Source organism: Canis aureus, chromosome 1 (assembly GCF_053574225.1).
Source record: "Canis aureus isolate CA01 chromosome 1, VMU_Caureus_v.1.0, whole genome shotgun sequence".
Taxonomy (NCBI): Eukaryota; Metazoa; Chordata; class Mammalia; order Carnivora; family Canidae; genus Canis; species Canis aureus.
In genome coordinates this window covers 25,232,648-25,256,805 of record NC_135611.1, presented here as the reverse complement: position 1 = coordinate 25,256,805, position 24,158 = coordinate 25,232,648, and the positions used below count along the sequence as shown (strand labels likewise).

General features: G+C 38.6%; 1 protein-coding gene across 11 annotated transcripts in view; it reads left to right on the top strand.

Annotated features, from left to right (window-relative positions):
- Positions 1-24,158, top strand: part of LDLRAD4 (low density lipoprotein receptor class A domain containing 4) — a 382,754-nt gene that overhangs the window by 101,928 nt on the left and 256,668 nt on the right. For 3 of the 11 annotated variants that reach the window (XM_077893081.1, XM_077893153.1, XM_077893143.1), the window contains exon 3: positions 17,917-18,000. The exons of the other annotated variants lie outside the window; for them this stretch is intronic. The gene's annotated coding sequence lies outside the window, so the exon portion shown is untranslated. The remainder of the gene's footprint in view (positions 1-17,916; positions 18,001-24,158) is intronic. 11 annotated transcript variants of the gene reach the window in all.

Genomic DNA, 24,158 nt, shown 5'->3' with positions numbered 1-24,158 from the left:
TCTACAAAAAGAGGATTTCGTTTTTTATAAGATGTAAATATTCAGCATATGGGACCAGATTTCCTGGGAATGATGTTAAATGCATATAGGGCATGAGGGTTTCCAGTGAGTATTTTGGAAAATTTTATTAAGCTCTTTACTTTTTTATAAGATTTATTTATTTGAGAAAGAGAGAGTGGGTGCATGTGTGAGTTAGGGGAGCGGCAGGGGGTAGAGATTTTCAAGCAGACTCCTGCTGAGGGTGGAGTCTGCTAGACATCCTGATCTCACGACCCATGAGATCATGACCTGAGCTGAAACCAAGAGTGGGATGCTCAACCAAGGAGCCACCCAGGAGCCCTTAGGAACCTCTTTATATTGATACCGTTCCTTAGTGAATATTTATAACAAAGGAGGAAAAGATTGAGGGTCAGGTAATGATGTAATTTTCAAAAAGTTGTCAGAGTTGACATACCAAATCTTGAAAAAAAATTGTAAACCTTAGCTTCATTGACCACATTGGGCACAGTGTAGTTCTGAGGGAGCAGGGTTTGGAAATGATTTACTTAGTATTAGTTGAACATCTACTATATGTAAAGAACAGTGACAAATGGGGAAGAGGGAGAAAGAGCAGGCTTGGGGGATTAGGTGATGGCTTCAAGGTTTTAGCATTTTGATTTTGAGGAGAAAGTGGGACATCCAAGTGGATGTGTCTTTCCAGGCCACTGGAAAGGTTGGCATGGAACAGAGCCAAAGGTCTGCAACCTTGAGGTGCTATCATGCAAAGTGAGCTTTGGAATCACGGATACGAGTTCCTGCGGGAGGTTGATAGTAGATCTGTGAGTCGATGGAGTCATGAGAAATGGTGACCGACCTGGAAGATCTGGAGAGGGCAGCGAGCCCATGCAATGCTCTAGTCAAAAGGCCACCCCATCCACCTCCGCCCAGGGGAAACCTAGACCTGAACCAACAGCCAGCCCAAACTCCTCCCCTCATTCTGTTGGCCGGTTTGTCTTTCTGTTTGTAGTTCACCATTGTTAAAGGGATGTTTAGGGGATCCCGGGGTGGCTCAGCGGTTTGGTGCAGCCTTCAGCTCAGGGCGCGATCCTGGGGCCCTGGGATCAAGTCCCACGTTGGGCTCCCAGCATGGAGCCTGCTTCTCCTTCCACCTCTGTCTCTGCCTCTCTCTCTCTCTCTGTGTCTATGTCTATCATAAATGAATAAAAATTAAAATTAAAAAAAAAATAAAAGGATGTTTAGTGCTGTCTTTATTTCCTCACGTCCTGTTCAGTTTTCAGTTACTTGCAATTTAGCACCTTCCAGTGTGTTTCCCTGAAATTGCTTTCATGGTGATCTTCATGTGGGCAAATCATGTTTGTGTTCTGCTGGACTTCTTTGCTGCGTTCAGCTTCACTGAGTACTCAGTCATCTCGAAACTTCCATGTGCTTTGGAGAAAACCTCAAAAACCTCATTTGTAAAATGGGGACAGCAGTGCATCCCTCAAGAAGCTGTATGTGCTTAAATGACACAATATGTTAAAATGCTTATCGTACATGACGAGCGCTTCAGTAATAATAATACACTAAGCGCTGTATTATTATCATCGTTACCATCATCATTGACGTTACTATCATTAATAAACTACTTCTTTGATATCTGATTTTTCCATTATTAGGAATCCTTTTTTCTACCTTAAAAGTTAGTATCTTGTCTTGGGTCCATTGCTTTTCTGCTTCACTCTCATCTGTGAGTGGCTGATGATTCCAGGGTAGATCTTCATCTCCCTGAGCTTCTGAGTCATTATTCTGTTGTCTGCTAAAGGGATGATGCTTTGTAAATATGCTGACAGTAACGATGATGATGATTGAGCCACTTTTCTAAACAGTTGTACCAGCCCATGAATTCTCACCACAGCTGTGTGAGGTTGTTGTGGTGCAGAGTCCGGCCCTTCATCGAGAATAAGTGCTTATGTCAGTGAAAAATATGGTGCTGCTGAAATGAAGGAAGGAGCTTTAAAGAGTGGACTGCAGCAGCATTGCCGGGTGGAAAGATTAAAATTGGATGAGGACTGGCTGAGGACAAGTCTTCCAATTGGGAAGACGGGAAACGTTGAAGAGCAGGTCTTCAAATGTGAGCCAAGTTTCACGGAAGTTGGAAGAGGAAGGTGGAGAGAGAGGAGATGTCCAGTGGTACACGCATTTTATTTTTTTAATTAAAGATTATGGTGTCAAATGAAAGTAGTAGTAAATGGCCTAGTAGAATGAAGGAAAGTTTGTTTTTAGAGATAGGGGGACATGAGCTTATTTTATTTATTTTATTTTATTTTATTTTTATTATTATTTATAATGAATTTATTTTTTTATTGATGTTCAATTTGTCAACATATAGAATAACACCCAGTGCTCATCCCGTCAAGTGCCCCTCTCAGTGCCCGTCACCCAGTCACCCTCACCCCCGCCCACCTCCCTTTCCACCACCCCTAGTTCATTTCCCAGAGTTAGGAGTCTCTCATGTTCTGTCTCCCTTTCTGATATTTTCCACTTTTTTCTCCTTTCCCCTTTATTCCCTTTCACTATTTTCTATATTCCCCAAATGAATGAGACCATATAATGTTTGTCCTTCTCTGATTGACTTATTTCACTCAGCATAATACATGAGCTTATTTTAAAGAGAAGGAAGTGACTAATGGATTGAGAAATGGAAGGTGCTGGAAACTGGATCTCTGCAATGGCCCAGGAACATGAGGAACATGGGGTTGGAGAAGAAGAGGCGTTTTCCAACTCATAGGCCTTACTGGGTTCCCACCTGGGGATGTTGAGAGTTCGACACGTCTTGGCCCTCTTACTTTGCTTTTGGGCTTGTCATCGCTATGCTTTGTAGTATAGTTGTCCTTGTCCTTTGACGGCAGGGGAACTTTACATTTATTGAGCATCATCTACTTTGTATTTACAGACTGGTCTATCATTAATATCTTCACAACTCTGTGGAATACATTATGTTCACTCTGAACTTTAATTTTTTGAATATGCCTTATAGCCAGGTGGCTTAAAAGCATATAAAAACATATTTATTGAATAATTTCCCCCTTGTCCTTATTCTCCATGTATCAAATTCTCTCACTCCTCAATATTTAGCCATTTTTATTTTCTTATATGCACGTCTTAAAATTTTAAGAATCTAAATCAAATATAAAATATTATTTACATTTTATGCCCAAATTATAGATTCTATACTCACTGTTTTATTTCACTTAACAGTTTAATCACAAAAACCCTCATATATCAGTTCACAGAGAGTGGCCCTCATTCTTTTTTAATAGCTTCATAGTATTGACTGGATTGAATGGATATACCAGTATTTATTTACTGAATAACATGTGAATAGACATCTATTTGTACCTGCTGACTTGGTATTATTACAAACGATGTTAAATTGATTAATCTTATAATACATATTTTCCTACAGTGAATGTACATGAGAGACACACACACAGAGAGAGAGAGAGAGAGAGAGAGGCAGAGACACAGGCAAAGGGAGAAGCAGGCTCCATGCAGGGAGCCCGATGCAGGACTTGATCCCGTGACCCCAGGATCACACCCTGAGCCAAAGGCAGATGCTCAACCACTGAGCCACCCAGACACCCCTTCCCTGTTGTTTTTTTTTAAATGTGAAAATCAATTAATATATCTTTGTTATGAGTTTTGGTAAATTATATTTTCCTAGAAACTTATTTCATTTAGAATTTCAAATTTATTTTTATCAAGTTGAACAAAACAACCCTTGATGAGTTTTTGAATAGATTTTCTTTTTTTAGAGTAGTTTTAAGTTCACAGAAAAATGGAGTGAAAGTTACAGAGATTTCTTACATACTTCCTGCCCCTGTATAGCATAGCCCCACTATCAGCATCCACCCTGGAGTTGAATATTCGTTATGATTGATGAACCTACATTGACATGTGATCGTTGCCCAAACTCCATGGTTTACGTTATGGTCCATTCTTGGTTTTCTATATTCTGTGGGTTTTGACAAATGTGTAATAACATGTATCTACCATTATAGTATTGTATAGTTTTACCCTAAACATCCTCTCTGCTTTACCTATTCTTTCCTTTTCCTTCAACCCCTTGGTAACCACTGATCCACTGATTGATCCATCCTTCCTTCCTTCCTTCCTTCCTTCCTTCCTTCCTTCCTTCCTTCCTTCTTTCCTTCCTTCCTTCCCTCATTCATTCATTCATTAGACACAGAGAGAGAGGCAGAGACACTGGCCGAGGGACAAGCGATGCGGGACTCGATCCTGTGGTCACCCCCTAAGCCAAAGGCAGACGCTCAACCGCTAAGCCACCCAGGTGGCCCACACTGATTTTTTTTATTGTTTCTATAGTTTTGCCTTTTCTAGAATGTCATATAATTGGAACCATACAATTAGTAGCCTCTTCAGATTGGCTTTTTTCACTTAGTAATGTGCGTTTAAGTTTCCTCCATGTCTTTTCATGGCTTTAGAGCACATTTTCTTTAAGTGGTGAGTAATAATGCATTGTGTGGATGCACCGTAGTCCATTATCTGTTCACCTATTGAAGGATATCTTGGTTCCTTCCAAATTTTGGCCATGTTGAATAAAGCTGTTGTAAACATATATGTGTTGGGTTTTATGTGGATATAAGATTTCAACTCACTTGGGTATATACTAAGGACTATAGTTGCTGGATTGTGTGGTAAGAATATATTTAATTTTGTAAGGAAATACCAACTGTTGTGCAAAGTAGTTCTACCACTTTGCATTCTTGCCAGCAATAAGTGAAAATTCCTATTACTCCATATCTTCACCAATATTTGGTGTTGCAGTATTTTGAATTTGGCTATTTCCATAGATGTGTAGTGGTATTGGATTTTAATTTGCAATTCCCTAATGACTCACAGTGTGGAGCATCTTCTCTTAGGTTTATTTGCCATCCTTGTATCTTCTTTGGTGAAATAAGTGTCTGCTCAGGTCTTTTGCCCATTTTTTATTCATGTTCCTTTGTTTCTTATCGTCTAATTTTAAGAGTTCTTTATGTATTTTGGATAATAATCCTCTATCAGACAAGTCTTTTACAAGTTTTTCTCCCAGGGTGTGACTTGTCTTCTCATTCTCTTGACAATGTCTTTAACAGGGCAGAATATTTAAATTTTAGAAAAATCTAGTTTATCAGTGATTTCTATCATGGATTTTTTTAAAAGATTTTATTTATTTATTCATGAGAGACAGAGAGGTAGAGACACAGGCAGAGGGAGAAGCAGGATTCACCCAGGGAGCCCAACATGGGACTCGATCCCAGGTCTCCAGGGTCAGGCCCTAGGCTGAAGATGGTGCTAAACCACTGGGCCACCCAGGCTGCCCCTCTATCATGGATTGTGACTTAGGTGTTATTTTAAAAATTCAACACCATACTCAAAGTCATTTAGATTTTCTCTTAACGTTATCTTCTAGGAGTTTTATTTTTTGCATTTTATATTTAATTTAGGTTTATGATCCAATTTGAGGTCGCTTTTATGGAAGGTTTAAGATCTATGTCTAGATTTTTTTTTGCAGTTTTTCCAATAGCATTTCCTAGTTACATGGAAAATGATGTTTGAAAATTCCATTTAATTCATTGTCTTTTTGTGTTTGTTTAATATCTAGAGGAGGAGAAAATTCTGCTATTTCCATTATTATGGGTCAGGAAAATAGTTTCATGAAAGCTAAATGACTTGAAAATTATCACCCAGCAAAAGGCAGACTGAGGATTCAGAATCAAGTTTGAAAGCTTATGCTCTGTCCACCCTACTCTGCGTTTCTTCATGATTGGAAAATAGAGTCACAACAGACAATAGTTATATAGTCAAAGAAACCTTCGTCTCTTTAGGTATTTGTCACAGAGGTAGCTGCATTTAAGTAACAAGTAATGGTCTTGAACATTTTTTGAACTTTACTGGAACAGTAAGAACTTCATGATTTTTAATGCTTCATAGTTCCTCCCTCCTTTCTTGCATTTTTTCCATCTTTCTGTAGCTCAAAAGGAGACTAGAGACAGATAAGGCTTTCTATTCTAATCCGCTGTCTTTCTTGCATTGCCTCTGAGCACGATGATGCTTTATCATTCTTCCTTTCCATTCTCCCTTGATTTTTCCTTTTTGGAAGTAGACTCACTAATGTAATATATGCTCTCCCTTTGTTTTGTTTAAGGGGACCTCTAGTCAGACATTCTATGGAGGTGAGGGATGAGTGGGTAAAATCACGTTTCCTATTTAATCTCCTAGTTTCACAAATTTAGAGTAGTCGAGGTTCTTCAAACAGAGCGATCTAAAAACAGGAACTGCTACTGTTGACTCTAACAGGATCCTCAGCCCTGAACACTGCTGGGCCCTTCTTGAATACAGCGTTGGTGGATTTGTTTGTGAATGTTTCTGAGAGTGTAAAGGTTACTCTCACACATATATTTACTTTGTCAAGATAAGGTTCTGATGAAAATAGGATTGAACTGCTACGTTCTCCATCTTTGCATTTCTATAAAGAATATTGATGGTTCTCTCTCTCTCTCTCTCTCTCTCTCTCTCTCTCTCGTAGTTTTTAAAGGTTTTATTGCTTAACACTTAATAACATCCTAGGATCAGACTTAGTGTTTTTTTCTCCATATGCGTCCTCTGGATAGTTTTTGGCTTGTGTGCTTTTTTTGTTATTAGCTGGGTAGGTTTGTGGGAGCTGGAGGATGGAGAGCAGGCAGGGAGGATGATGGTGTTTTGAGATGATGCTTTCCATTGACTTTGTTTCCTCTGAAGAAGACAATGGTCCTGTTTCTCCCATGTCCTTATCAACACTTGCTATTTTGTTTTATTTTTCCTTTTCTTTTTGATACTAGCCAGTCTCTTGGGTGTGAAGTGGTGTCTCATTGTTTTAATTTGCATTTTCCTAATGACTTATGATGTTGAGCATCTTTTCATGTGCTCATTGGCCATTTGCATATCTTCTTTGGAGAAACATCTGTTCGAGTCCTTTGCCCATATTTTAATCAGTTTGTTTGCTTTTTGTTTTGTTATTCATATATTTTGGATATCAATCCTTATCAGAAACTTTATTTGAAATATTTTCTCTAATTCTGTGGGTTTTTCTCTTCAGTCTTTTGATATAAATTTCCTTTGGTGTACAAGTTTTTAATTTTGGTGAGTCCAATTTACCTATTTTTTCTTTTGTTGCCTGAATTTTAGTGTGATATCTAAAGTCATTACCAAATCCTATGTCATGTAAAACTTTCCTCGTATGTTTTCTTCTAAGAGTTGTATATTTTTATGTTTATGTTCCTTATATTTAGATTGATTCATTTTGAGTTACATTTAATTTTTTAAAGATTTATTTATTTGAGAGAGAGGGAGCAGTGGCAGGGATGCAGAGGGAGAGAGAGAGGATCTCAAGCAAAATCCCCATTGAGTATAGAGCCTTACAACATGGGGCTCAGTCTCACAACCCTGAGATCATGACCTGAGCCAAAATCAAGAGTCCAATGCTTAACCAACTGAGCCACCTACGTGCCCCTTAAATTTTATTCTTAAATGTTATCTAAGTAATCTTTACCCCCGATGTGAGGCTTGAACTCATGACCCTGAGATCAAGAGTTGCATGCTCTTCTGACTGAGCGAGCCAGGCAACCCAAGTTAAATTTTATATATGGTATTAGGTAAGGGTCCAGCTTCATCTTTTGCATACAGCTATTTCATTTACCCCTTCTGAGTTCTTTGCCAATTGAATAGTCTGAGATTTCTGTCTTCTAAGACTATATGTCTATCTTAATGCCAGTACTACACTGTTTCAATTACTGTAGCTTTGTAGCAAGTTTTGAAATTAGGAAGTGTAAGAATTCCAACTCTGTTCTTCCTTTCTAAGATTGTTTTGGTTCTTTTGGGGTCCTTTGATATTTTATATGAATATTAGAATAGTTTTTATCTATTTCTGCAAAAAACACAATTAAGATTTTGATAGAGATTGCATTGAATGTGAAGAGTCACTGTGGATAGTATTGACCTCTTAACAATATTAAGTCTTCTAATTAATGAACATGAGCTGTCTTTCCATTTATTGATATCTTTAATTTTGGCAATATTTTGTAGTTTTCAGTGTACAGATCTTTCATTTACTTAAGTTTATTTCTATGTATTTTGTTCTGTATTCTTTTTGATGCTATTGTAAGTGGAATTGTTTTTTAATTTCCTTTTCATATTGTTCATTCTTCGTGTGTAGGTATACAACTGAATTCTATGTGATTTGTGTCCTTCAGGTTAACTCTATTTACTTATTAGTGCTAATGGTTTTTCTTTTCTTGTGTTTGTGTGAAATCTTCTGGATTTTCTATATATAAGATCATGTTATTTGTGAACAGAGATAATTTTACTTTGTTTTTTTTTTTTTTTTTCTAATTTTGATGCCTTGTATTTCTTTTTCCTGCCAAATTCCTCTGGCTAGGACTTCCAGTACTATATTGAATAGAAATAATGACAGTAGGCATCCTTGTCTTGTTCCCAGTATTAGAGGAAGAGCTTTCAGTCCTTCACCATTGAGTATGGTATTTTCTGTGAGCTTTTCATAAATGGACCTCTGTAGTTTTGCAGTATTTATTTCTGTTATAGTTTGTTGAGTATTTTTATCACTAACAGTGTTGAATTTTGTCATGCTTTTTTTCTATCAATTGAGATGATCATGTGATTTTTACCCTTCATTTTGTTAATGTAATGTATTTCTTTGATACAATTTTTATTAATTATGCAAACAGTCATTGCATTCAAGGAATAAATCCTACCTCATCATTTTGTGTTTTTTTAAAATTGGAGTTCGATTTGCCAACATATAGGATCACACCCAGTGCTCATCCCATCAAGTGCCCCCCTCAGTGCATATGCTGTTGAAATTGGTTTGCTGGTATTTTGTTGTGAGTTTTTTGCATCATTATTCATAAGGTCTGTAGTTTTCTTGTAGCATTTTTGTCTGCTTTGGTATTGGTATTTCCCATCTCATAGAATGAGTTAGGAAGTATTTCCTTATCTTTAGTATTTTGGAAGAGTTGAGAGGAATTGGTGTCAATTCTTTAAATGTTTGGTAGAATTCACAGCGAAGACATTTGGTCCTGGGCTTTTTTTTTTAATTAATTAATTTATTTATGAGAGACACAGGGAGAGAAGCAGAGATATAGGCAGAGGGAGAAGCAGGCTCCCTGTGGTGAGCCTGATGTGAACTCGATCCCAGGACCCTGGGATCATGCCCTGAGCCAAAGGCAGATGCTCAAACACTACACCACCCAAGCATCCCTGGTCCTGGGCTTTTTTTGATGGTGATTTTGATTACTGACTCAATTGCCTTATTTGTTGTTGGTCTTTTTCTACGTTTTGTGATTCAGTCTGTGTGAGTTATGTCTTTCTAAGAATTTGTCCATTAGATATCCGATTGGATATCATCTAGGTGTCCAATATGTGGCATCTAATTATTCTCTTATAATCCTTTTTACTTCTGTCATACTGGTAGCAATGTTCCCACATTTGTTTGTTTGTTTATTTATTTTAATTTTTAAAGGGCTATTAATTTTCTAAGCATTCCAACTTTATTTTTTTATTCTTTTATTTAAAAAAAATTTTTATTGGAGTTCAATTTGCTCACATTTAGTATAACACCTAGTGCTCATGCCTCCAAGTGCCCCCCTCAGTGCCTGAACCCAGTCAACCCAACCCCCCGCCCACCTCCCCTTCCACTACCCCTTATTTGTTTCCCAGAGTTAGGTGTCTCTCATGTTTTGTCACCCTCACTGATATTTTCACTCCTCTTCTCCCTTTCCCTTTATTCCCACGTTTATTTTTGATTTTAGTATTTTGGATCTTTTATTTTTTCTTTGGTAGTCCAGCTAAAAAGTGAGACAATTTGGTTGATTTATTTTCAACATATCCTTTCTTGATTTTGTTACTTTTTCTCTAATGTTTTTCTTTTCTCTATTTCATTTATTTCTCATCTTTATTATTTTTGTCCTTCTAGTTTTGAGTTTTGTTTGTTCTTTTTTTTAGATCCTTATGGTGTAAAGTTAGGGTGATGATTTTAGATCTTTTCAAGTTTTAAGTGTTTATAGCTATGAATTTCCCTTTTAGCATTGCTTTGCTGCATTTCATGTTTTAGTATGTTGTTTTATTTTCATTTGTCTCAAGAGAATGTCTAATATCTCCTACAATTTTCTCTTTGACTCAAGTAATAGCATATTATATAGGTTCCTCAAGTTTGTAGATCTTTGACTTTTCCTTCTGATAATTGATTTCTATTTTTCCCCCATTGTGGTTGAAAAGATATTTTGTATTCAGTCTTTAAAAATTTACTGACTTGTTCTGTGGTTCTAACAAATGTTCCATCATGAAGAATATTCCACATGCACTTATAAAAAGTGTATTCTGTTTTGTGTGGAGTGTTTTGTATGTGTCTGCTAGGGTACAGTTGGTGGTAGTGTTCAGTCATCTATTTCCTTATTGGTCGTCTTTGTTTCCATTATTGAAGTTAGAGTACTGGAATCTCCTATTAGTATAGACCTAATTTCTTTCTTCAGTGTTTTTTTTTTGAGATTTATTTATGCATTTGAGAGAGAGCATGTGTGCATGTACTTGTGTGCATGCACCCACAAGCATGAGGAGGAAGGGCAGAAAGAGAGGGAGGGAGAGAGATAGTCTCAAGCAGACTCTGCACTGAGCACAGCAACGAGATGCAAGGTTCGATCCCAGGGTGCTGCTGAGATTATGACCTTAGCTGAAACTAAGAGGCAGACACTTAACTGATTCAGTGACCAAGGTGCTCCCCACCTTAAGCATTTAAAATTTATCATTGCACTGTGTTCTGGCCTACTAGGTTTTCGCTGACCAGTCTACTGATAATCCTGTTGAGGATCTGTTTTATGTGGTAGGCTCTTGCTGATTTTATGATTCTCTTTCTGATTTTCAGTGGTTTGATTATATTGTGCCTTGGTGTATCTTTGTGTTTATCCTGTTTGGAGTTGTAGATCTCAGATTTTTTTCCTCAAATTTGGGAAATTTTTAGCTATTATTTCCTCAAATAATATCTACCTGTTCTTTCCTTATCTTATGGGACTCCTATAATGCATATATGGGTCTGTTTGATGGTGTAATATAAGTTCTTTAGACTCTGTTCACTTTTCTTCAGTATATTCTCCTTCTCATATTTGACAATTTCAAATTGCCTGTCTTTAGGTTGTCTGATTCTTTCTTCTCTACCTGTTGAAGTTTGTTATTAAACCTCTTTAGGGAACTTTTCAATTCAGTTGTGTTTTTCATCTCCAGAACTTCTTTTTGGTTCCATTTTACAATTTCTTTTTTTAAAAATTTGATTTATTTATGAGAGACACAGAGAACGAGGCAGAGACATAGGCAGAGGGAGAAGCAGGGTTCCCTCTGGGAGCCTGATGCAGGACTGGATCCCAGGACCCCAGGATCATGACCTGAGCCAAAGGCAGATGCTCAACCACTGAGCCACCCAGGGGCCTCCTATTTTACAATTTCTGTCGAATTTTGTTGATGTATTATTATCCCGATTCTCTAGATTTTTGTTCATGTTTTCCTCTGGCTCTTTGAGCGTATAAGACACTTATGTTAAGTTCTTTGTGTGATATGTCTGCTTCTTGTGTTTCTTAAGGAACAGCTTTACCACTAATCTTTTTTATTAAGGTTTTATTTATTCATGAGAGACACAGAGAGAGAGACAGAGACATAGGGAGAGGGAGATGTGGGACTTTATCACAGGACCCTTGGATCATGCCCTGCTCTGAAGGCAGACACTCAACCACTGAGCCACCCAGGCATCCCATACCACTTAATTTTATTCCTGTAAAGGAACCATGTTTTCCTGTCTTTTCCCTCTCCAGTTTTATTGAGATATAATTGGTAAGTTCTGCTTTTTTGGTATGCCTTATGGTTTTTGTTGTTGTTGTTGTTGTTAAAAACTATGCATTTGGAAAAAGAAAGCCAGATACTTCTTGTCTTTTCATAGTTGTTACTTGCTATGGAAGACTTTCATTGATTAGTTAGACTATGTTCTGAACTTTGGGATCACCCAGTTGTGAAGGCTTAATGTCTTTTGGGGCCTTTTCTGGATGTGTCTTGCTTTAGCCTGTGTGTATGCTTGACTTTCGTGTAAATGTGGCTGCTTTTCAATGTCTTAATTCCCTAGATTCTTATCTTGATTCCTTCTCTTGGCCTTTCATTTTCTATTGTATGCCTCTCTGTAAAGCTCTTGCCACATGTATCTGGTGTCTTGTAGTCTCCTTTCAGCTCTTATTGCTGCCACCTCTTTCCTAGGAATTTTCTTAGTCTTGAATCCAAGCTGTGTTGCTTTTTTGGCTGTCTGAGCTCTGAGTTAGTTGACACAAAAACCAGTCTCTTGTGCAGTCCCTAAACAGGTTGGAATTTTGCAAAATAGGTCTGCTCTGCTTCCTCTTTCAAGAGAGAGAATTGGGAACAGGGCTGCCACTTCTTCCAGATGGCCAGGCTAGGATGGGGTTGGGACATGGGTGAAAAAAAGGTGCAAGGAAATTTCCTGCTGTTTTGAATATGGCTTCTTTTTTGGTCCTTTGCTTGGTTGCTGTAGACTTTTGTTTTCTCTGGCTCCTATAAAATTAATGTAGCTGACCTGATGTGTTTGTTTCTGCAGATCAACGAGGGCTTGTAGTCTCTTAGTGTTCTGTGTTGCTGACATCACTTCTCCAGATGTTTGTCCAGTTAGTACATCAGGGATTTAGCTCAAATGACTAAAAACATTTAAAGTTTAATTTATTCAGCTATTTTTGAAAATGCAATATGAAATTGTCAATTTTTACACTAAAATTTCTCATCCTGAAGTTTTCATTGTGCTGATATAAATGCAATGCAATGTCTTTTTTATTCACAAAAAGAGAAGTTGCTTTTTTTTTTTTTTTTAGAAGTTGCTTTTAGAATGGTATAAATTTTTGTCTGATTTTTGGGGCAATCAGCATGGAATGGCTATAAAATGGGAATCTTTTCCCACAACTATTGGGTTTACATTCTTTAGTTTTCACATAGGGTACTGTGATTTAGAAATTATGTTTGTGTGATGGAAAGATATGGAGAACTAGAAATGGTTTGGACTGACTTATAACCTATTAAATAAAAATACAAATACAGGTAGGCCTGTGATGGTTTAGGTACGATCCTTCTTTGAAGAATAGGAATGGGTAAATGACCATCTGAGCCTTTTGATTGTGTGATTCAGAGATTATTCATCTTGTGTTCTGAACCTAGAATCTGTTAGCGGATATAAAGCAAACTTTCTTATAAAATATACTCCAAAATCATTTTGCAAAGGATTTGCTAAAGTCTTCCTCAGTGTGCAGTTTGTCTCTTAATACTGATCAAAAGGCAGGGGGGCATGTTGTTAGATACTGATAAATGTACTGAAGGCCTTTATTGAGTCCTTTGGCAGTTTAGGGTCGACTTTGAGGCTATCTCCAGTGCCACCAAGATCCATCTTCGTGGAAGTCTTCCCTGAAACCCCTGCTATCAACACCAAGCAGCTTAATTAAACCCCTGAAACTGAAATGAATTGAAAGAGGTGCTTGTTTCCACCTCAGTTCTGTGCTTTTTTGACACATTGATATATATGTATGTTCAATTTGCAGATTAAATATTTGTCATACTTTCATGCTGTGGCAAAGAATGGCACAATATCACAGGGGAACTTTTAGAGGCTCTGGGTGTTCCTCCAGTTAGTCTGTATTGTCAAGATTTTTGTTTGTCTGTTTTCATTTAATCAGACCTTACCTATTCTTTTCATCTAAAATTGTACACTCCATACAGTGCTTAAGACTTAGGAAGACTTGGAGACTTGATGAATCTGGAGATATAGTGAGAAGTCAACTTGATCTTTCCATTTGGGTAACTTGGATGACTCTTGAGATGTTGTTTAATAGAAGGTCCCAGTAATCAGCTAGCAAGAGAAATTAGGATCCTTTGCTCTGTCTTTCCTATAGAGTTGATATTAGAAGCCAGTTATTAGGGAGTTTGTAGGGAGTTAGTGGCTCATCCACATTAAGTAATAAAAGATGTTGGGACATGCTGGTGGCATTTAGTGTTTCTAGAATAACAAAATGTTAACTCATGATCACTTAGAAAGACCTCTTATACCTATCAGTAATTCATTTTTCTTATGGTGACTGGGTGATGGGCACTGAGGGGGGGCACTTGATGGGATGAGCACTGGGTGTTATGCTGTATGTTGGCAAATTGAACTCCAATAAAAAATGTTTTTTTCACTGCAAAAGTGACACTTCATTTTCAAGTCTTAAGTTGGTTTCATTCTTTCTTTTTAAAGATTTTACTTATTTGAGAGACAGAAAGAGCACAAGTGGGGGGAGATGCAGAGGGAGGGGGGACAAGCAGACACCCTGCTGAGCCCAATGAAGGGCTCCCAGGACCCTGAGATCATGACCTAAGCTGAAGTCAGATGCTTAAGCCACCCAGATGCCCCTTAAGTTGGTTTTCTAGAAGCAAAGCGTAAGACAACAATATAGTTGCAAGTATTTATTTGAGGACATATTCTCAGGAACAGGGGATTGGGGAGAGCAGGACTGGGCCTTAGGGAGGAGCTAAGCAAGTAAGTGGTCTCAGCCAGAGTCTTATTTCAGCACCGTCCTCTGGAGATTCCCCAGCATGAATTGGTCTAACTTTGAGGGAAGAGTAGAGTCGGGCTTTGTATTATCAGTCCCTCTGGCTGTAGCTGCCTGAGGGCTAGAGGTGCTGAGGTATGGGGTAGGCCATTGGGCCATTGGGCATAATGGTGGTGGCTCCCATTCAGCCAAGGAGAATTTCTTTAGAAGGGGTGTCTGTAAGCTGTTGGGAGTCAGCACCCACAGCTGCTCAGGATGGGTGTGGTGCCAATAAACCAAGTATGCAATAGATTCAGGTGATGTAAATGCATTGTTTCAAGGTAGTTTAGCATATTTAATTGAATAAAAAAAACTTTAATTGTCCATTTTTGCTGTCTGTTTTATGCTAAATCAAGTGGAAAAGATGCAGGAGTATAAAAGGAAGAGAAAAGAGGAGAGGCATTTTACTTAAAATTAAAAATAATTTCTCTTCTAATTTCTAGTATACTGTAAGATAAAACAAGATTGTAGAAACATAAAAATTTATAGTTCAGTAAATTATTCTATGATGAATAAGCCTGTAACCATCACTAATATCAAGAATAGAACTTTTCCACCCACCCAAGAAGCCCCTATATGTGCCCCTTTCCCATCTCATCTTTCTCTTCCTTTCTTCCTTCCAAAAGTAACTACTACCTTGTCTTTCCTAATAATGACTTACTGGCATTTCTTTATGATTTAATCATCTAAGTTGAATCTATAATCTTTCCCTGTGTTTAAAAAAGTACTTGATAAGTCTTCTAAGTTTCTTATTAATATACAGGTTGTCACTTTATCCCTGTTTTCCTTGAATTTTATTTGTTAAAAATCTGGGATCTATTGACCTATAGTTTCCTTCAGTTTGGATTTTGGTAGTTGCATAGTCATAGTGCAATTCAGCATGTTTCTCTGTCTTTCCTAGTTCCTGTAGCATGGTAACTGTATCCAGAAGATTCAGTATTTGGTTTAGAAGATGATTTGTGTTCTTTCATCAGAAGGCATATAATGTTTGCATGTCTACCTTTTTTAAAGTGTTATGCTCCTAGCTCCGTTAGTTTATTGGAGGCTATAAACTAGTTATGTTGTAATAGCATTTCTTTTTTCTTGTTATCTGGAACATTTTCTTGTTATCTGGAACATTTTGATGCCTCCCCTTCTCTACCATTTGGTTACCCAGTGGTACAATTCATATAAATACTTGACGTTCCTTTTAGCCACCATATTTTTAAAGTTACTGTTAGTTTTTAAAATATATTTATGAACTTAAGGATTTATTTTATTTTTTTAAGAGTTATGTATTTTAGAGAGCGAGAATGAGAGTGAAAGCGTGGGAAGTGCACGGGGAGAGGGAAAGAGAGTCTCAAACAGACTCTGCATGCAGCACGGAGCTGATCATGGGGCTCGATCTCACAACCATGGGATCACAGTCTGAGGTGAAAACAAGAGTTGGATGCTCAACTGATTGCACCACCCAGGCCATTGGTAGGCCATTGTAGGCACCCTACACTTATGGATTTAAACAAATGAGTTTCAATGCATTACAATTATTATTATTGAAATTAAAATGGCCCCAACTTTGACCAATGATAATCTCTTCCAGTTTTTTTGCTGAGTTCTTTTGACATGACCATAGTAGTCTTTGATGACTTTCTTACTATCTGGTATGACAAGAGATTCCATGCTCATCTTGTACATTTTCTGCACTAGACCTGGAACCAGCTATTTTTTCAAAAAGGCTTGGCTTCTTTAAATGGGAAGTTGCATTTTAAGAACATAATCTAAGTACTAGGGATGCTCACTGATACTAGGTTATTGTTTTTAGGTCTTTTCAGTGAATAGAGCTAGGCATATATACAAGTGCAAGATAAAAAAAGATCTTTTGAATTTATTGTAATATATTCAATTCAAATTTAGCATTTCAGGATTACTGGGGTTTTATCTAACCTTTTCTGTATTACATTATCTTTCTTTTATACTGAGAATCCCAGTTCTCAAGGACATGAGGAATGATGGAATTAGAGTATCTTGTGCTTTATTCCTTTGATTTATCTCATTTGACAGATACAGCAAAGTTAGAAGAAAAATACTAAGACTGTAACCACCAATTATGATTACTAAAAAGTTTATTACAGAGGAAGGGATATCCTATCCTGTCCTCTTTAGAGTTTTTCAGTAATTGAAATTTTGAAAAATGATGCTAAGGTCTGAATGTTTGTTGTCCCCCTAAAATCATATGTTGAAATCCTAGCTCCAAGGTTATAGTGTTAGAAAGTGAGGCCCGAGGGAGGTGGTTAGGAGGTTATTAGGTATGAGGGCCAAGCCCCTCTGAATGGAATTATTGCCCTTGAAGAGGAGCCAGCAGAGAGTTAGCTCACCCCTTCTACTATGGGGGGTTACAGTAGGAGCATGGCTATTTGTGAAGAAGTGTGCTCTCACCAGACACCAGACACTGAATCTGCAGCACAGTAGTCTCAGCCTTCAGAACTGTGAGAAATAAGTGTTTATAAGTCACCCAGTTTATAGTATTTTTGTTACAGCAGCTTGAATAGACTAAGACAGATGGTTTATATTTCCATATGGAAACAGTAAATATATATTATAAAAGGGTCATAATTCAGAAAGACATTGATAGGCAGAAAAAATGATACCAATATGATGCAATTCGATGTGGATGAAAATGCAGGTTCGCACTGTATTTTGGTTCAGAAACTGAGTTACATAATTTTAGGATGGGAAAGTGAAAAGGTTAGTAGTAAAACAGAACACAGTAAAACTAGAAACTATGATGTATATTAAGAATTTGAGGCAGCTGAAAACAAAACCCCACCATTGGATTTTCATGCTGCATTCGTGGAAGCCTAGTGTCTAATCAGTGCTTGTGATTTCGCCATGGAAACCCACATTGGTCAGGCCACATCTGTGTTCAGTTTTAGGTTTCATGCTAAAGTATGGACAATGACACACTAAAAAATTTGGATACCATGTCACATGAGAAGTAAATTGAGGATCCCAAGGATGGAAAGAACTCATATTTATAAGACGCAGGGCTTTAAATAAATGGAGTGGCTCCATGGTGAAGGAAGAAGTGGAATTTTAGCATTGCTTGAGATTTTCATTCTGAAGCCTGTGAGTACAAGGTATAGGGAAGCAAGGTTCTGCCCCGCTGTTGGAAGGTGGCTTCTCTGTTCAACAGTGGGATGGACTTCTCAAGTAATGAGCTTTCCTGTCTTTTTTTTTTTTCTTTTTTAAGATTTTAAGTAATCTCTACATCCAACATGAGGCTTGAACTCACAACTCCAAGATCAAGAGCTTCATGCTCTACTGACTGAGCCAAGTGGGTGCCTCAAGATTCCCTGTCTTTACAGTTATTTAAGCCAGCATACAAGCAAAGTCATATGGTTATCTGCTAACTCGAATACTCCGCTTTTCCGTTGAGTATGTAATAATAGCAAGGAAGGAATATTTTTTTTTTATGGCAGATAAACATGATTGTGAACTCCGTTTAGAGAATTTAATTTTCCAGGAGTTGTCTCTGGTGGACACCTAGCAAGGAGACATTGCCCGTTTACATTGATACTATAGTCACATAGAGGATGAATGATATGAATGGCGGTACTTCATCAGAAATATTATCCCAAAGAATTAAACGTTCGGATGCCAGCTACATTAAACACATCTTGGTGCAAACCAACCACAACAACTGCAGAGGGTACAGATTCTTCCAACCCGTTCACCCTCAAATGACACTATTCTTGAGATTGACGTGTGTATTTCAGAGATTTCCTTTCACCCAGCAGGCATATGGCTACGGCACAGTTGGAAATTGATTAGCTTTTTTTTCCTGACTCTTGTTGGCCTTTGGAATCAGTGAGACCAATATGTTTGCAGTTTCTGATGGAGCATAGAGAATGTGAGTTGTGGGTAGGCCATGGAATCAAAGACTTAAGCTTCACACTGTAGCAAGTCTTGACAATGGCAGCTCTCTTGAGTGATAAATGAGGTGTTCCCTCCACCCCAAGAACCGAGCCAGGCTCTCCTTACCCAAGCAGGCTTTCCACTTTCCTGATTTCTCTCGTTATCAGTGGAGAAAAAAAAAATCCCATCTCTGAGCCACTTTGGAAGCAGGTTTATTTTAGGGTCAGATCAAGAATAAATATTCTATAGAGCTTCTCTTCCCAGAAAAATGTGTTCTCTGCTCTCAGGAAGGTTGTAATTTGATTGGAGATACAGCAAGATAAATACAAGTGAAGAGATATGCAGCATTACAGTGTACCCAGCAAGGACAATTATCAATATTTGTCAGTGGTAATTCTGTGTAGTTCCATGCTATCCTGTGTTTTATCCTGTTAGACCTTGGGCCTCCACTATAGATATCCATACGCAGATAAATAAGTCTGACAAAAGATGTCTGCAATTTTAAGTCATGGAATTTCTAGGTAATACTTAAAAAATGAGCATGCATAGCTGTGAAAAGAACATAAGTACATATAATGTGGACTTTCCAATTTCTGCCCTTAGATGTACTGGCTGTTTAAATTTATTTACAAAGATAGCTTGGGTCAAGAAATTCTATAGTAGCATTACTCAAAAGGTAAAAAGTACACTGGGAGGTAGGGCAGTTGGACTCCTTCTCATACAAGGCCTCTCAGAAGTGGAAACAGTAAAACGAGAAAGACTGGCACGGGCTGCTTTTTCATAATACAAGTGAGAGGGGATATGAAAGTGTCCATTCCTGGCCCCAGTGAGAATTTCTGGTATTTTTTGTCCCATCTTCTCTCTCCACTGAATTTAGTCCCTTTTCCCCAAGAGGAAGTGGCAGATGAATGGGAGATGAATGTAGCAACCCCACCAAATTTTGCATTAAGAATTGCCTTTCAGGGGTGCCCTGGTGGGTCAGTCAGTGAAGTGTCCAACTCTTGGTTTTGGCTCAGGACATGATCTCAGGGTCCTGGGATTGAACCCCACGTTGAGTTCTGTGCTCAGTGGGGAGTCTGCTTGAGGGTTTCTTTCCCTCTCCCTCTGTCTCCACACCCCCTGCCAAATAAGTAAATAAATAAATAATCAATCAATCAATCTTAAAAAATTAAAAAAATATTTGCCTTTCAGAAGAAGAAGGTTTGCACCAAATACCTGGACGTTGAACGTGGTTTGTAGTTACTGGCTTATGGGGAGGGGGTGTGGAGATAGTAGCACATGTTTAAGATTATGGGTCCCAAGCAGCCCCCTGTGAAAGGAGCTCAATTGCTCATCAAGGTGATGGTGGCCTCAGGGAGTTATTTGCTAAAAATGTGCCTCTGCATCTAAGTTACCATTGTTTTGTCACTTTAGTGTCCACGGCCTGCCAGCTTCTCCAGGAATGAATTCCAGTAGGGGAGGGATAGCAGGCTTGAGCCAAGTGCATACGTCTTTCCTTAAATTCTAAGGAATTCTTTTTGCACTTTATGTTGGGGGCTGTTCCGTGGCTCCAAGCACACCCTACAGGCAGGACAGCCAACATCACCATGGCCCTGAGCCCGACTGGCATTGCCTCATCTGCCAGGAGATTAGAACATCACCGTTGGGCCTCTCCACGTGAGTTCTCGCCATGTGAGTTCTCGCATTGGTCCATCGTGCGTGTCATCTCATGGGTTGTCTGGATGGTATCATCACTACCTCATCCGGGTCAGATATTATCACTGGAGTGAAGGCCACTGACAGAATGGAGAAGGGCCTGTTTGATGAGAAATGATGAGCTGCGTGTTGCTCAGTACAGGAGTCTCCTGGCATGATGTCAGCTGCGCACTGTTGTCCCACGTGGGGGGTTTTGCCCCCGGTCAATGAGAGCAGGGTGACGGCAGAGCCAGGCATGCCTGGTCCCATTCCTGTCAGCAGCTGGCTTTGATGCAGTTGGCACATGTTGACGTGCAGTGGTTTCATGGGTAAGAGGAGCATGAACTTGGATTGTCATCCACAGAGGAGGTGGATGGGCAAGGATGTATATGTGGAATACAGGGTAAGTAGAGGTGCTAAGAGCAATGAGCTGGCTTTTAGAATTTGCCACAGTTGCATTGCCTTGTACATGGATGTTGCTGTTGGGGCCAGCGAGGCGCGTGCTGTGCTAGCTTACATAGGCCCTCTCAGCATCACTTGTGCTATTCACGTAGCTTGTAGTGGAACCTTTCTTGTTTTTTCTGCATGCGAGTCACAATTTTACTTTCATATATTTGTGTCAGTACAGTGTCCTAGCGACCTTATCAAGCAGAGTCTTTTGCAGTCTGAATAAACCCTATAGTGAGGACCTTCGGAATATGCAGGTAAGTTTGCGGGTAGCGGGGAGCTGACACGTTGAAGATCCAGGCATGATCTGGAGCAGCTATTGGGGATACCGCAGAGCCCGCGTGGCCTCGCCATCTGATCATGAAACGTCGCTCCGGTCGGGTACAGCCCTATGACCTTCAGATCCCGGTTCCCTTGCCTCGGGTATGCGTCCATGTGCTGGACCGTAGCAGAAATAGAGACATGTCTTGGAGGACAAACTGAGTAAAACAAGTAGAAAATTAAAAAGGTGAAAGTAGCAGAAAGCAGCTTTGATAGATCTAACAGTATGGAAACCAATTTAATAGAAATGAAAAGGGGAAGGCGAAGATGATAAACATCATAAATTATCCTTGAATGAGATTTAGTATTTATTCATGTTAAAGGCCAGAAGGTTCCTTTCGACTTCCATTATGAAAATTACACGAGGAATCTGCGGATCACTGGATGTGGGTTTGTTGACTGCATGCCTTCCGAGAAGGGCTTAATTGGAAAACTACAATTTTTTCCTTTCTTTGCTTGAGATATGAGGACCCGACTCATTTTTTGGGAAAAACTAATCATGTTTCTAAGCAGTTCTATGTGCTGTTATCAGGTTAATCACAAAAACATCAACTGGCGGAAAGGCTTGAGAAATAAGAATGGAGAATGGGGGTGGATGGGCAGGCTGTGAGTCGCTTCCCTTAATGAAAATCTTTAGGATTGACTGCACCAAAGGAAAATGATAGTAGAAATTAAAATGCAGATTTCTCAAGTGTGCTTGTGTGGTTTAATTATTCCACACCGAAAAGAGTCTGTCTAAACAGAACAAAACCTGCTACGCATCATGTCAGAGGGGCTAGGAGTGAGCTCTGAGAACAGTTTTGCATTTTTAACTGCCATGTTGTCTTTGAGTTAGTGTTGGCTTGTGACCTAGGCTTTTAGGAAGTATTTTGACAGCTGACAATGATAATAGTAGTTCTCATTTCTACAATAAAATATGTAGTGTCAGGAGCAGTACTATAATGAAAATATTATATTATTATAATATAAATATAAATATAATAAATAATATATGAAAGTAAAATTGTGACTTACATGCAGAAATAAATAATATTATAATATAATAAATATAAATATATTTAATAATATTATATATTATTAAAAATAAATATTGGTTGGAGTCTCATAGATACCTTAAGTCTTTATAATTCTAATTCTCATTTTAAAAAATGTGCAACATTTAATTGGCAGATTAACAGCATTAAAGTACTCCTTTAGGTGGAATTGTAATATGATTTGACACTTTCCTTTTTGCGATGCCTGTCAGTATTAAAAGTTTCTAAATAATTCCGTGTACTGTAGAGGTTCTTTGCTGACTCTTTTAGACCTGATCCTTTTATCAGCAATGAGTGAAGGTGAGTTTTTTTTTTTTTAAATAAATTTTAGAGGATTGTTTTCAAATAAATATTCCAAAGAATAACAAAGAATGAGTTTTAACATACATTAAATAAAAATATTCTACAATAATCTCTGTGGCATGATATTATTTTTTGTTAAAAAAATATACACACATATTTAGTCTGTAGGATATATACCAAGATACTAACATCGGTTTGTTCTGGTGATGGGGTTGTAAGTGTTAATTTTTAAAATTACTTACCTATACTTTCCATTCTTTCCCACCATGAACATTATTCCATTTTTTTTTTAAGAAATATTCTTTAACGAGATGTATTATTTGGTTTTTTTGTGTGTAGGGTCACATGTTATACAAATACCAAGTCAATTTAAAAATCCTCATCAATCAGAGAAGGACAAACATTATATGGTCTCATTCATTTGGGGAATATAAATAATAGTGAAAGGGAATAGAGGGGAAGGGAGAAGAAATGGGTAGGAAATATCAGAAAGGGAGACAGAACGTGAGAGACTCCTAACTCTGGGAAAGGAACTAGGGGTGGTGGAAGTGGAGGAGGGTGGGGGGTGACTAGGTGACTGGGTGACAGGCACTTAGGAGGGCACTTGACGGGATGAGCACTGGGTGTTATTCTGTATGTTGGCAAATTGAACACCAATAAAAAATAAATTTATTATTAAAAAATATCCTCAGGGAAAAAAATAATAATAAAAAAAAATCCTCAGGGGAAGAACTTTGTTCTCCTTTTCCTGCGTAACTAAAGCCAGTGATACTTCAAAAAGAATTATGTCTGGACAAGTCTGTCAGTAGTTCCTTCCTGTAGAAGGAAAGGAAGGGAGCAGGTAAGCCTGGAGGCAGGTATTATGCAGCCCTGCATTTGATAGAGCACCTGCTGTGTTTGGAGTGTGTGACGTGCTCTGAGGGAGTAGATGCAGGGTGTATAGGGCAGTGTCCTTGCACATCCGCATCCGCATCCGCAGCTTATGGTCTGACTGGAGATCCAAGATGTACCCTCAGAGCAGTTAGTGAAGGAAACGGTGTGTGGTGTCTAGTACAGGTAATTAGAAAAACTGCTCATCTTCGTGGTCTAGTCCTGGGCCTTGGGATGATTAGGGCCCAGGAATATTGCCTCCTGAAGGGTAGAAGATGGAGGGGCCGGTTCAGAGTATGGGCTCTGGATTGGCTGATTTGCATATCAAAGGCTTGCTCCCAGACAGGTCATTTAGTATCTCCAGGAATTTTCTAGATCTGGGAGGGGCATCCTCTTTCTGGTCAGTGAGCCTCCCCCCGCCCCCCCACCCAGATTTCAAAGTCTCATAAGATCCAGAAAATTAAAAAAAAAAAACATGATTGATAACCATCTTGGGCTTCAGTTTCGTGTTTGCTGATTTACAGCATTTCAATCGTATTTTGAGTGTTCTTCTGTGCCCTCTAAGTGTTTAATTCTAACAATCTTATGAATGAGTTACTCACTGTTAAAAACAAGAGAAAAGCTGCTCATGATGTGATGCGGACGTGGATGTGGAGCATGTAGGAGGAGACAGATGAACTTAGATAGGAGTCATGGAGGAAACTCTAGTATGGTTTTGTGACCTTAGTCCCCCTGGAAGACAGGTGTCTGTCTGTCCTTGGAAAGGTCTCCTGCGTGGTAGCCCTGCTGGTGCTCCAGCATCAGGTCACTGCTCTCCACCGTGAGTGTTGGCTCTAGGAGTTGCTAAAATAGAAAAATCTCTTAACTAAATGGGGTGCTGTCTTCTCCTACATGGAAAACTTAGTTTCCCTCATGTATTTCTCTCACA